Below are 15,710 nucleotides of genomic sequence, written 5' to 3'. Positions count from 1 at the left end.
ATGTATTAAAGAGTAAAGGAGTAAGTTACTATCTGAAATATTATTTTCGGGATTTCTCTATATGTTACACAAGATGATATAAACCTTGCAACTTCTCCTGAATTATAACCTCAATAAAATTATTAATATATTCAAATTTCGTGTTAGTAGTGTAATGAAAACAAACTATTGAAGTGGGAAATTTGACTTTAGTTGATTCATGTTTGTACGAATGTTATGTTACATTTATGCTAAATTTCAAATATCTATCTTGGGAGGAAGTGTTCTAGAGACTAGTTGGTTATTTTGGAACATAATATGTCTAATAAGTAGTTTAAGACTAAAGATTGTATGCTTACGTTTGGGCGATTATAGTGGAGAAGAGAATATAGTGGTGAAAGGGGGAAAAAATGATTCTAGAATTCAGCGGATTTGCACCTTTCATGCCCTCCACACGTTGAAAAATGGATTTTTGACTGTCCGTCCGTCTGTTTGTCCAGATGTAAATTTGGGACACTCGCCTAGAGGCAATGCCGTCCAACGTATCGAGACGAAATTGTAAAATTAAGATTTCAATTAGATTTTCTAGAGATGTTTTCTTCCTACACGCAAGAAATGAGCAAAGTTAACTGGACGGTGAAAACCAAAATTTCTGATTTTCTGAAAGGAGACTAACGACCTTGTTCTTATTTCATAAATCGATGTTACGTTAACAACCTCACAATATGTTTCAAATTTGTTTTCTAGGAATAATTAAGATGAAAAAGTTTACTCTTGGATGGTTATTTATTTTATCAAAAACATCTAGTATTTTTTATTATGCTTCATAAGTATATATGCTATTAATAGCATTGCACTCTAGTATAAGTGGTTTCTCTTTTGAAAATCCCTTAGAAGTAGTTTATTCTTGGGGTTGAGTTTTTTGGATCATTTTCTGAAAACCACTAATAACTGTTTCATTAATAACATGATAATATGAGGTATCTCATTTGTCCTGAGAAAGGCACCAGAGCTATTTTACTCTTGGGGTGATTTTTTTTTCGGACTATATTCAAAAGTGACTTAAGCGCTTTTGTTCATATTTTATAAATAAATGTTCCATTACTAATATAACACTGTAGCGTAAATTGTTTCTTTAAGTTGTAGTTTACTACTTGGAATGAGTCGTCTTCATTTAATAAATGTTTTTCACACACACACACACGCACACACACACACAAATATGTTCATGTTTCGTAAATAAATTTTCCGTTAATAGCCCTATAATGCAAAATTAAGTAATTTCTCATGAATAAGACAACAAAGGATAGTTTGCTCTTTGCGATGAATTTAATTTCGATTGATTTTCTCAAAAGTGACTCCGTGGATTTTGCTGATATTTCATTATTAACCCTATAACACTGTGTACTTGTCACGAATATATTCACAAGAGGTATTTTATTTCGATATCCGCAAATACGAGTGATGCCATTGATATCATAAGTGAAAATTTCAGTAATAGTTCTAATATATGACGTGAGTAATTTCTCATGCAAAGTCCTGAAAAGGTAGTTACTTCGGGAGCTTAATTTTCTTCCAAAAGAGTTTTCGAAAACATAATAATATTTTTTTGTACTTCATAAATAAAAAGTTTCAGTATTAACTGCAGCACAACATTATTCAGTTTAATCAAATGGAACGAGAAAGTTTAGTGCGGTGGCAAGTAACTTTTTTCTAGTAAAGCTTAAGGAGACATACATTTATATATATACATACATACATACATACATACATATATATATATATATATATATATATATATATATATATATATATATATATATATATATATATATATATAATTTCATGAAGTTTATTTTATGCACATGTTTTGATTCGATTTAAGACTGTTTCCACCTGAAGAGGAAAACCGTTGGCACATTTTCAATACTTTCCATTACTTAAAACTAATATATGATAAATGAGAATTGTATTGCTGCAATGTAACAACGAACAGGAAATACGAAATACTGACGTGCAGTACGAAGATCTAAAAGTGAATTTGTATCTGAAATTCCGAAAAGAATATTGGGAAACGGAATATAGACCTCTGCAATATATTTGAACTCATCGTTAAAACGAATCCAGGATTTTGTGCAGTAAATAGAAGTATTGTTCGGCCTTAGTTGTCTGACCTGATTAACGCCTGTTTCGTTTATGTTCATGGTACGATATTTCCTTGGAGAAAAGTTTCCGAGCGCACGAAATTGAAACCCGGGATTAAGAAAGACATGGGAGCGGAATCAACAACTAACTCTCTCGAAGTATCGTTTGAAGTTGAGACCTCTTCACAAGAGAATAACAATCACGAAATCCATGCATTTTAGCTTCTCGAAACTTAAGCACCAAATAAAATTACACCTAAACAACAAGGACAAGTAATATTTTGTTATACAATGCATGTAGTAGCATCAAATTTCGATTTTATACTTCACAATTCAGTGTTTCTTTTTAATTGATCTACAATGTTGTTGTTTTTACTTCTTTGATTAGTTGACGTAAACGCATCTGAAAATAATAATAATAATAATAATAATTTTCACACACTACCACTGAAGTAGAACTACTTCAATGGAAAGATATATATATCACAGGGTCCCATTGGGTACAGCCATGGCCACATGGAGCCTTATAACTTGTTTTATCGAATGCCTCGCTACACTCTTCTAAAAAGACGTGCACCAATAACAACAGGAGTTAATTTTGACAGGCAAAGCTATTTACACTTCTTCACTTTTCTTATGTTTACAAATTAATTCTTATGTACATTTTGCAATTATTACAACGTTTTTTTTATTTTTTTAAAGACAAGGCTATATATATATATATATATATATATATATATATATATATATATATATATATATATATATATATATATATATATATATATATATATATATATATATATATATATATATATCCAATCACAGTATGCACAATCGTTGGTTTCTAACGACTGAATTGGCACTTAGGGAAGAAATAGTTCCTAACTTATCTGTCAAAGGCACCACATAAATGTCTTAAACTACACCTGGGCCGCTTTGCCATTCATTGAAGTAATCCTGCTTAATTAACTAAAGCTGGCTACGCATACATGCAATCAAAATCGTACATTTGCAGTAACTTAATGAGATTTACAATAAAAGAATAAGTTAAAAAAGTGAAAATAGATTGTCATTGGGTTTACTTACTTGTAGAACATTTCACAGGATGTAGTTAGTGTGGAATTTCGTGTAATTTAACTAATTTAAGTTGCAAAATTTGGCTTTAAGAAACGAACAAACAAGAAGGGAATCTAAAGACTGTTACATAGTCATCCAGAATTCCAAGCTACGGGTAAAAAAAAATGATACATTGGCTCTTTTAGGAGCTTACACAGTCTCGTGTAGACATAAGACTATAGCGTAGGGGCCACCGCGAGTCCCCATCCACGCTACGTCCTGTGGAAAGGGTATAGAACCATTGAGCAAATGGGTGCTTACACAATATCCCGTAGTTCTGCGTCCATAGAAGCCACTTCTCTTCAGGACTGTTATATAATCATCCGCAGGTCTGTGATACGGATAACAAAGTTGCTGTATTGTCTCTTATGGGAGCTTACACAATCTCACGGAGGCATGTGCGCGCGTAGTAACCCCCACGAGTTCCTCATGCGCGCAACGAAAACGGAAGGTAGATAGAACCATTGAGCAAATGAGATAGCTTCAGGTCCATAGCAGCGGATTCTCTTTGAAATTTAAATACCATATTAGCAAAACTAAAATGTAAATTGACCCTGAAATACTTATTACGAATATTGAATTGGATCCTCCTTGTGAAGAATAGCAAAACCATGGTATTCGTGCACAGACATGGTACGAGATGTGTGAATGAATGATGTTCTCCTATGAGGATGCATACAAAGAAACAAAGGAAAATGGGAAGTAATTTATCTACATTCTTTATAGTTATTCTATTCGTCTATATTCTTCTATTTATCTATATTTTTATCTATCTTATCAAATGAAACCTCAGTGCAATGACAGTGACTCGTAGCAATTTTTTTTGTATCGTCAGACACTTTTTTTCAGAGGGGAGAGAACCACTGGTGCTAGTAGGTTATTCTGATAAAGGCTTTTATTTTCTACACTTTTCTGCTTTATGTTGTAAAGTAAATATATATATATATATATATATATATATATATATATATATATATATATATATATATATATATATATATATATATATGTACTTAAACTCTATAGTGTCACGTAACATAGATCAGTGAAAATTTATTATATCAGAAATTTGTTTAAAATTACGTTTATTTTAATTGCTACTTAGTACTTAAACGACTATTCTACCTTTATTGCAAAACCCACAATGTATGCACTACTGTTTTACACATAAATTACGAATGTTTCTGCGTAAACTGTAATAAGACATCACCTTATTTTTCAGTAATAAATAAATAAATAATTAGAAAAATCCCTTCAAACTTACTTGAGTAACTGAGAGATGAATATGAAACCATATATTTTTTCTCTATTATTCGTTTTATTTTCTTACAGAGTTAATAAGCAGACACAATTGCCGTTTCGACCTTACGTTCACTCGCAACACTGACTGAAAGAGTCCTGTCTATAATCACGTACAGGCCCGAAACCAGCGACAGAGGTTTCGGAAGGGCATGAATATGTTAGCGGGTCTAATCATTAAAAATTATCTTACATATGTCTAAATTGTGTTTTCGTATTATTTTGTATTGATGTCAGGAGGAGCCACTAAAAGTTTATGGGAGCCATCGCTCCTAGCCCACTTTGGTTGCGGGCCTGGTCACGTGAGACGTAGCGCATAGATGACCATGTAAGCACACACGCGTAGCACGGAGCTCCGAATGACTATACAGTGGGTCTGATAGAACCATTCTATTGTAAAAACAGGAAAGAGAAAAGGTAAAAAAAAAAGGCAGCCGCTCTGTAAGAAAATAAAGCACCACTCGCTATATGTTAACATGCTTCTTCTACATGTTTCTAGTATTCTATTTCAGCCATTGTCGCCGGTATACTTGTAATAGTTTCTATCATTTGAATGCATTTACTGTGTCTTTTTTTTCTTTTTGATATATAGAAATAATAGTAAACTGTACGATGGAATACCAGAGAGGAAAAAGATGGTAAAATCCCAGGTGGGCTTGTCTGCTAAAACGTAGTTTACTTCGTATATACATTTGGGGTATTATGTTTGTTAGTAGGACTGTCTTTTGTAACCATGGAGTCCATTTTATTTGTCCTCATCCTCGCTTGTATCATCATCTGTGCCTGTGGCTACATGTAAGTAAAGGACTTGTTTTCCTCGTTAGTGATAATGTAAAAGTAGTCCGTGATATACGCGGTAGCAGCTTCTGAGCTCCACAAAAGGGACCTCGGTACAAACTAAAGTTTTATCTTTTCATCTTAATAGTAGAAAATCTTTCCCAATTCATTTTTGTTATAGTTATATTCTTATTTCCTTTATATAAATATTGTTTTCAATACATATGTCTGTGTATATATGCACGAGGAGGTGCTGAAAATTCTTAAACCTAGCTTAATTTATATTGTCCAATTTCAATAACGTTGGTGTTACTTTTAAAGTTGCATATTTCTATATGTTCATGACCCAAAATCAAAGCATTGGGACTAGTACATTTTTGTTGCAGGTGAGGATTGGAAATGTGAGATCAGCATATGGAATTCAATGATGTTAAAGCTAGAACAGTCACAATTTTTATCCCAGTAAATAAAGGACCAAAAAGGGTGTCGAGCTGGAATAATTTAGAAAAAGCTGAAAATTTCAGGATTTGTTTTTCATGTGATCTTAAATGAAATATCAAAAGTCCCCTAAAATCCTGTGTGCGCTTCATCCTCAAAATGGCGGCCAAAGATGGCGGCCGTCCGGAATGCAAATGTCTCCCGATTTTAGCTTGTATCTCTGAGACTATTTAAGATATTCCAATTCTGTAAAAGCACTTTTGTTCTAGAAGCTCTACTCTATAAGTTTTCTTAATACTTTTTTCTCGTAAAGTTTGACACAAAGCCACCATTATCCATTAAAGTATAAAGTGGTACATTTTGGAAGTCCTGTTCTTGGATTGGTTGTAGAAAATCTCCAAAACCGTTAGGAATTCGCAAACAATGCTCGGAATAGTTTAGATTGAACATTTAATTAGCTTTGTTTTAAAAAAAGAATCATCTAAATCGGAATGCAATTAGTCGGGAAATTCGATGTTTTTAATTAAAAGTAGTTGGATAAAAATTAATTGCTATTAGTCCAGCACCTAAAGTTTCGAAATTCATAGTTGTGCTGGATTTATGGCATTCATGCCTTGGATTCCAAACTGAAATTTCAAAACTGTCATAAAACCTATGTGAATTTCATACCAAAATGGCGACCAAAGAGGACACTTGTCCGACATGTCCTCCCCCCCCCAAAAAAAAAAACTAACAGCTAGAAAAGGGATTATTATATTTTAATTTTGTAAAAAGCACTTTTATTATGAAAAATAAATGCCCTATTCTGTAAATTTTGTTAAGAGTAATATAATTTTAAGTACACTGAACACAGTGGCGGCTCGTTGTTACGCAACCGGTGGTGCACACGGAATAACTAAGTTGTATATCCATAAGGATACAAAATGGTCAATTTGCATTGAGTCTACTTGTAGATACACAACCCAACTTACAGTTATGTACTGTGCCTCACTGATTATATACCAACGAGCCACCTTTGTTGAAAATTAATTATCCGTTTTTAAATCTCATTTGAACTACCTTGTACAGTAGATTCTTCATTGTAAATAGTCCAAAAGGGTGTAAAAAGTTTTTAAAAATATGTATTACATCTACCTTCTTTAATACATAAAAATTTCATGTTCTTCAGAGTCGTCAGGAATTAACATATTTGAACAAATATTTCCCCGACAATTAAAAGAGAGTTTGGAACAAGTCAGTCCTGCCTTTCTATATTCGCATTTGCTGTCACAGTCTTTCTGCGTTCTTATCTTACATGGGCAAGATACAAGGATCAGCAGATTGTCAGGAGCAGCTTTTAATTTTATTGCACTAGAAGCAATTTACCTTCTATTAATTGCCACTGGAAACAATTTACCTTCTATTAACCCTATAATACCCCGCGTTACATATATGTAACATTGGGATTTTATTTCTTTATATTGAATACAATGGTGTTTTGCTGCTAATGCCCACTGTGACACATCTGTAACAGTACGCTCAACACCACCTACTGGATTATTGCTGAACTTCTTGTCATTTTGTCCTCCCAGAAGTACTTGAAAGCATATTTTTTTTTGATTCTATGATATCACACTCTGGGTATTATAGGGATAATTGCCACCCCATATTGTTGGGTTCAAATCATTCTCCAATCGTTGGTGTACTTGAAGGTAAACACATACACTGTGTTGAGAGGCAGCAGCACTTGTAAGAGGGAAATTTGCCAAACTGAATTTTGAGGATAGTTTTCTAGTCATTATCCTGTTGTAGGCTTATATCGAAGTTCGTCTAGAAATTTGATTGTGTTCTCCATACAACCGCGTAACCAATTTTTCTCCTATTTTAATGACTGTTTGGGGATCTAAATTGGGTTGGTGGAAGACTGTGGCCGCTTTAGATAGTTCTTGCTACTTCTGAAGAATTTTGATGGCAGCCTTTGTTGAAAAAAAAGATAATGATATGTTACACCCTGTGATAGCATGAAGACACCCTGTGAAAGATGTCCTTCAGTGACTCTAGTTTCCTTTGTATGTTGCCAATGTGGAAGCATTTCTGTTCAATTTTGTTTGTTTTCGGCCTCACAAAGTACACTGTAGTGTCTGGAATTGTTCGAGAATTAAGATGGCCAATAAGTCAGAGTCAGTTCCTACTACCATAGCAACAAAAGTGTTTTATTTACTTAGATTAATAGCTGTGCTGACAATCAGAGCATCTACATCTCCTTCAGCTTCGTACACTGTAATGCTTGAAGAGTTAAAGTGGGTTTTGATGAAATCAATCAAACGTCTTTTATTTTCAGAGTTCAGTAAAAAGGGTGCTTGCTCAGTAGTTACTTTAGTATTTTCATCAAATGCGATTGTAGAGACATCTTGGACATTGCTCTTCTCTGTCGTTCAACATTTTTGGTGTTATTGCCTGTTGCATAGTCATCGAAAACTGCAGCTCTGCATGGTGAAATGTGTTTCTGTATATATATCGTACATATGTTTGAGAAGTATTTGCATATGTGTTAATATCGGACAAACAACCGCATGAAGTAAGAAACCACCGTCTACAACGTAACTCAATTCTGATAGAGTTTTAATACAGGGTTCTATATGTCCTACAATGTCCACAAGTAGAGATTTTCTAGTTTTTCTAATTGAAATTTCATCAAACAAAGAGGGAGGATAAGGTGCTAGTTCATATTTAAAAAAAAAAAAAAACAATCATGCATCTATTCATATGATTGCAATACCGCAGCAATTCGGCTGAACAACCAAAGTGAGTTGATGCTAACAGCTTCCTTCCTAATATTAATTGTATTACTTGTCGCAGACACACAACCTTCTCTTTTCTTTTTAGAACTACGCTACCAAAGGTTTTACCTATCATTTGAGATAGTGATTTTGACCCTATCTCTTTCGCCCTATCACATTTAACTTTCTTACCAGTTACTAAGCCAGTTGCAATGTTCACTAGAACGTCTTTTTGATAGGACTGTTCAAGCGGGTTGTCAAGACAGCCAATCAGAAAGTTTTCTGATGTCTTGATCATCTGTCTTCTGACCGAAAGGTATAGTTTCTACATGCTGTTCAGACACTGACGACCATTTTTCACAGAAACTTTCTAAGGCTTCACTCACTTCCATTGTAATTGGAAAAGATAAGACCGGGCCAGCCAATATCCCGCCCGGTCCGAGATAACATATTTGAATCACCTTTCTTACTTCTAGTTACATTTTCAACAAAACATTTTAATAATTGTGGATCCTCGGGAGTAACTTTCTCCAATGAAGGCATTGCTTCTTTCTAGCTAGACGCCATACGAATGCATTGTTGATGCTTCTATTTTTAGACATGATCTGCTTTTCTTTTCTTGTTTGCTTCATTCTTTGAGATAATAAGGCAGGGGTTTGCTGTTTACTTTCATACCACTATAAACCACATTAGCTTAAAATTTATGTATGTTTAGAATATAATAATATATAGACTACCAGCTGTTACGCCAATGATGTTAAGGGTGAGTCCACTGAATATATATATATATATATATATATATATATATATATATATATATATATATATATATATATATATATACAGATGGTGATCAGAAAAATGGAAACACCTGTAATTGGCAACACGTCAGATGTATGGGTTGGCAGTGGTGTCGTGGCACCCGCAGCGCTGGACCGCTGGTGGTGGTGTGTTAGGTGGGTCTCCATACTACGTCAGACGCAGTGGAACAGCAGTGTCCAGTGGCTGCAGCAGACGGAGGTAGTCTAAAATGGGAGACCTCTCAGATTTTCAAAGAGGGCAAATTGTTGGTGCGCGGTTATGTGGAGTGAGACGGCAGTGGCTACTGTGTTAGGTGTGTCGCGTGGGACAGTGTCGAAGGTGATGACGGTTTACACAACACACGGAAAAACCACATCGGGGAAGCGGAACAGTGGGCGGAAGAAAATCATGAGTGACAGGTCACGCCGGGTATTAAAGCGCATTGTCACGCAGAACCGCCGTGCCACTTCGGAGCAAGTGACGAAGGAACTAAATCAGCAACTTCCCCACCCTGTTTCGACAATCACAGTCCGCCGCGAATTACATGACATGAACTTACTGGGTCATGTTGCACGGGCCAAACCGCTCATCAGGGACCATAACGCTTTCGCACGCCGCAAATGGTGCCGCGACCATGCAACTTGGACCGTTGAGGACTGGAAACGTGTGATATGGTCGGATGAGACATCCTTCACCCTATTCCCGACCACCCTGTTTATGTGTGGAGAACGCCAAAAGAAGCTTATGATCTGCAGTGTCTCAGCCCAACTGTGAAACATGGCGGCGGCTCGGTAGTGCTGTGGGCCGCCATATCATGGTTTTCATTGGGTCCTGTGGTCACACTTAACGGACAAATCATTGCCAACGATTATGTCGCAATTTTAGAAGACCACTTGCATCCTATGGTCCGGATATTGTTCCCGGAAAATGACGCCATCTTCCAGTATGATAATGCACCCGTTCACACAGCTGGCGTTGTTGCAGCGTTGTTTGAGGAACAACAGGATGAAGTTCAAGAATTCGGTCACGTTACGAAATATTGCGACAATAAGGAAAAAAGTGAGATGCAGATATTGTGGCTCATTGCAACATAAAAGCGATGAATGTGAAGACAAAGGAAAAAAAAAAGATATGTATACCATGTAAACTAAGACACAAAGTATGTCAAAACCCACAAACGGAAGAATGTGTCTCATACAAAGTAGCCAGAGAAAGGATAATTTCTAAAATAAACTATGGAGAGTAAAAAAAAAAAGAATTATTAAATACAAAGAGAAAAAGCCCAAGTAAGAAACGTAGGGACAAACAAAGATTGGAAAATTTTCTAGAAAGAAAAAGACAACTACTTAAAGAAAAGAGAGATAAAGATGTTACGGAGGCCCGTAACAATAAGAAAAAATAATAATGTGATGAGGTGACACATGGCGTAGCTTCAATAAGATCTGGGTCAAGACACTCCAGGTACATCTCGATTTCAGCCGAAAGCTTGGTTGAACTCAAGCGGTCGAATCGCACCCGAAGTGCATGGGATTCTTTACTGGGCCCGGCGTCCATCATGTACCATCGAGACCCAGAAATGGTAGAGCATTAAAGTTAATCACTAAGCTTGGCACCTACGAGAGGTGGGCGATCGAAACACTGGTATTTGAGGATTGCACCTTCATACAGCATGTCTTCCAACATAGGAAAGAAATTGACCTCCTTACTGCACGTCATTCCTAAGGACTTCTCTAGAAATTAAATTCATTCCCTCAATTAAATAGCATTATTAAAGAAATTGAAAAAAGAAAAAAATACAAAAATGTATTAACAACATACCACTCGGCTAGAGCCGAGAGTGATACCACGATTTTAAATTTCTTGACTCCTGCTGGCTAATTTCATATGTATATGAGTGGTCATGAGTTTCCCTGCAACACTAGAAATAATCACAAAACCAGCTGTTTAGCTTTTCCATTGATGTCTGCTAGTCGCGCACAACTTAAGTTTGTAAGAAAGCTGAAAAAAATTTAAGTAAATCTCAAAATGAACCAAATTTGCTCGGACCAACGGGAAAATTACACGCTCGTCGGGCGTTATTAATATTGGTGCTAATAGTTCTAATTCAAGCTGTCAACAAGGGACGAGTACGTTTCAGCTCGTTCAGAGACTATCTCATTACAACAGAATGAAAATTTATAAAGTTGCTAAAATTATTCTTAAATTCTTAAATTTTCGAGAAATCTAATTAAAACACATTACAGCATCAATTCAGACTAGTTCTGTCTACTACAGTTTGAGTCTACAGTGCATAGACTTTTATACGGTTCCCAGTTTGGCTGGGTTCAGTTTATGCTTGCTGACACAGCCGACCAACGCGGCCAAAATAATAGGGAAAACTTTAGATTTCTTTGATCTGCCACGGGCAAACAGAGATTAAGTTCACTTTTAAAATTGCTTAACTGTTAAAAATTCATAACTTGAACAAAATTCACCTTAGAACTCCCGTTTTTGGGACGGAGGAGGAGGTTGCTTACTCTCGGTCTTGTTCCTAAGTTGGCAAACATGAGTGTATGTCGACTACCTTACTGGCTTTAACCACCGCACGCGAGTTTTTGTTATTTTCACATACTTTTGATTACATACTCACCGCGTGGAGTCTACACGCGTAGCGAGTCCAGATAAACACTGCGAAAAAACTCCTGTCGGCCCCCGCGGGGCTCCAAACTCGCGTTTATATAGTCGGGAAGTAAGGTAAACATCATCTTGGGTCGGCCCACAAAAGGAGAGATAGGATTTCTGTAACCTTGACCACACCTCTTTAGAGTGAGATGGAAGAAGACACAACAATACAGAGAGAAGATATTATTTTCGTATTTGTCTGAATACCGGAAATCGCATCTGTTTATGAATTTCTGCAAAATCCAAATTTTTCATCAACACAAAGTTTTATATGAGAAAACAAAAGTAATTTGTTGAAGAGAACAACAATTATTAAAGTAAATGAATGTATTAAAGTAAATTTAATGAGAGGGAATATTCTCCATGTCGCGCAATTATCGTTCACAACAGCATTTTTCCTCCCTATCTCTGTTAAACATCAGAGATCGCCGTTAATTCTGCTTGTCATCACTCACATACCAATCTCTCTTTACCTAACAAGTCCTCTTTACCTATTGCGTTCATTACACTCCTAACGCAAAAGCCAAGAATCCAGGTTCCGACCGGTTAAAAGCAAGTTTACGGCCTTGTACGGCTTCGCCAGTGACTTACTTCGAACCTAGGATAGAACTTGCACACGTTAGGTATGATCATACATACAGTCGGCCAAGCTTCCTGTTGCGTTCAGCCAACCAAGTACAACTCAGTCTCATACTTTGTCCTCCTATTACCTAACATTTTCATGTGTACCGAGCTCGACTTGGAGTCGAACCAGGACACCTCTCATTCGTGTTCCAACCCAGCAGGAAAACGCTGTTTTTCTATCATGGTGTCACTGAGATTGCAAGGTGAATATAAAATCTATCCACATTATCGATTCATTATTATGTTTTAACTTTTTATTTATATTTTTTTAAAATTATTCTTTTCTGTTGCTTATAAGTACTGTTTAAACTTAGAAAGAAGTAAATTTCTCATCTATCTGCGCTTCCGGTGCTAAACTCGGCGACAATTTCCGTCAACATTCTATGTTAATGTTTATCGTTTGTAGTTCTCTCAACTTCACTTATCCATGGTACCTGTGTTTGGTGCCCGTTTGCGAATCTAGACAGGGCCGTATCCTGACAGTATAAGGCCCAAAACTTGTAGCGTAACAAATAAACACAAACATATGATACAAAAGAAAACGAAAAATCGAAAATAAAAACTGAAGAAAACGAAATGGGTATGTTAACAAAAAACGACAAGGAAAAAGGAGAACTAGAAACACTTCTAGAAAATAGAAAAAAAATAATAGGAAAAAGAAATTTAACGAAGAGAATTATAAATGTATGCAACAGACTCTAACATTAATGAATCATTTGTCCACGGTGAAGAAAAATATCTTTTCCCAATTCAAGAAGAACATATACAACAAATCCAAGATCCGGAAATTTCAAGTACAGAAAATACTCCAGTAAAACCATCAAATGAAGAAATTTCAATAAATAATGTACAATTATACGAAAATATAAACCATATGTATAGGCTAGCAAAATTGGAAGAAAAACAAATCCTAATGACTGCACTAAGACAGATAGTAAGAGATATTCATATAAATGGAAGAACTATAACATTTCCAACCTTGGAGGAACCCGATAGAATTGAACTGCGAATTTATGATCTCCCAGCAAACGGATGGGAATTACTTGATCTAGTGGATGAGGTTTGTGAGAGACGAGGGATATACTGGACGCTAGAAAATGTTTACAAACAACTGGTGCGTGCGCATGGTAGAGTATACTTCGACCCAACGAAATCAGGAACGGATGCCTACATATATACGAGATATGGATAAAAATCAGAAGTATTTGAAAATTATGCAGAATAACGCACAAGGAAGTAAAATAGCCACAATGGAACTTAGAAGACTAATATAAATCCAAAAGTTTGATATCGTAGCAATACAAGAACCATATTTACTAAAAGGGAAATTAACAACCTTTCCAGCAAGCTTAAAAATAATGTACGGAGGACAGGAATCTAAAACAGTTATAGTTTTCATGAATAGAGAAATTGAAGTACTTAAACTAACCCAATATAGTAACAATTGGATAACAACAGCTGAAGTTAAGTGTGGAAACACGAAATTCTGGCTAATAAATGCGTATTTCCAATACAGCTTAGAAACACGTGACTTCATAGACAAAATTCAAGAGATAATATGACAGAGGAATAATACGGAAATATTAATCCTTGCCGATACAAATGCAAAATATATCTTATGGGGTGCCCCGAAAACAGATGATAGAGGAGAAATAGTTGAAGATTTTGTAATGCAAAACGGACTTGTAATCTCAAACATAGGAAACGGACCAACTTTTGTAGGGAATAGAGGCAGCTCTCATATTGATGTGACATGCGAAACATTTGAAATAACAAGTAGGATTGAAAATTGGCAGATTGGAGATAAACTCACTCTCAGCGACCACGAAATAATACTATTTGATATGAAAATTGAAAAAAAAATGGAAAAGAACAAAAAAATTAATATAGCTAAGAAAAATTGGATTACTTTCAAGAACAAATTAAATCTACCCCAAATAAATGAAGATGAAAACTTGACCAAAATAATCAACGAAATTGAACAAGCAACAAAAAAAAAAAAAAAAAAAAAAGCTTTAAAGAAGGCTACTCAGGAAAGTCAAGAAAGAAGAGTATATGAAGACTTTTGGACACTTAAACTACAAAGATTAAAAAGACTTGCAACGTCAGCCCGGAAAAGTTATCAAGCAACTTATAACCCAATACTACAGGAAAGAACACTAGAAAAATATAGAAACGCAAAGAATAAATATAAGGAAGCGATATTAGAGGCTAAGAAAAGAAGTTGGGATCTTTATCTCAAGAAAAATATTGAAATAGATCCATGTGGTGTTCCATACAAACTCATAACACAAAAAAATAAACCCATTAGTATTAAATACAGTCAAGAAATTAGATGGATCATACACCTCAAACAGAAAAGAAACTAAAAGTTTTAGCTAACAGATTTTTTCCCAGAGATGGAAACAATAACGACACAGAAAGAAACACAGTACTAAGAAACAAAATGGGTGAACAACATACAGGAACTGTACCAGAATCGGACAAAATCACTAACGAAGAAATAGAACAGATCTTTAAATTTAAAAACAAGAAATCTTCCGGTATAGATGGCATCAAAAACGAAATATACAAGAAAACTAAAGATTTATGGGTCCCCTACCTAACGAAGCTTTTCAATTTGCTAATAAAGAAACAAGAAATTCCAGAGCCGTGGAAAGCATCAAAATTAATTATTCACTCAACAGGACCAGAAAGATATCCATCAGAAATAAACTCATATAGACCTATATGCTTATTAAAAATATATATCTAAAATTTTTGAGAGAGTAATGTTAAAAAGAATTCAAAAATACAGAAACGTAACTGAAGACAAACTACAATTTGGATTCAGAGTAGGAAAATCAACAGAAGGCGCCATAAATACTCTTCTAGATGATATCAAAGAAAATATATACGAAAAGAAATATGTATTAGCGCTCTTCATTGACATCGAAGGAGCATTTGATAATTTATGGTTTCCATCCTTGATTGAAAATGTAAAAAAAACTGGAAATGCCAGCATATTACTGAATTTGATAAGAAACTATCTAGAAAACAGAAAAATAATAATACCTAATGAAGAGGGCGACATAGTAATTAAAACAGAGAAAGGATGCCCGCAAGGATC

The sequence above is a fragment of the Thermobia domestica genome, chromosome 6 (assembly GCF_964235325.1).
Source record: "Thermobia domestica chromosome 6, izTheDome1.hap1.1, whole genome shotgun sequence".
Classification (NCBI taxonomy): Eukaryota; Metazoa; Arthropoda; class Insecta; order Zygentoma; family Lepismatidae; genus Thermobia; species Thermobia domestica.
Note: the sequence above shows the minus strand (reverse complement) of the source record.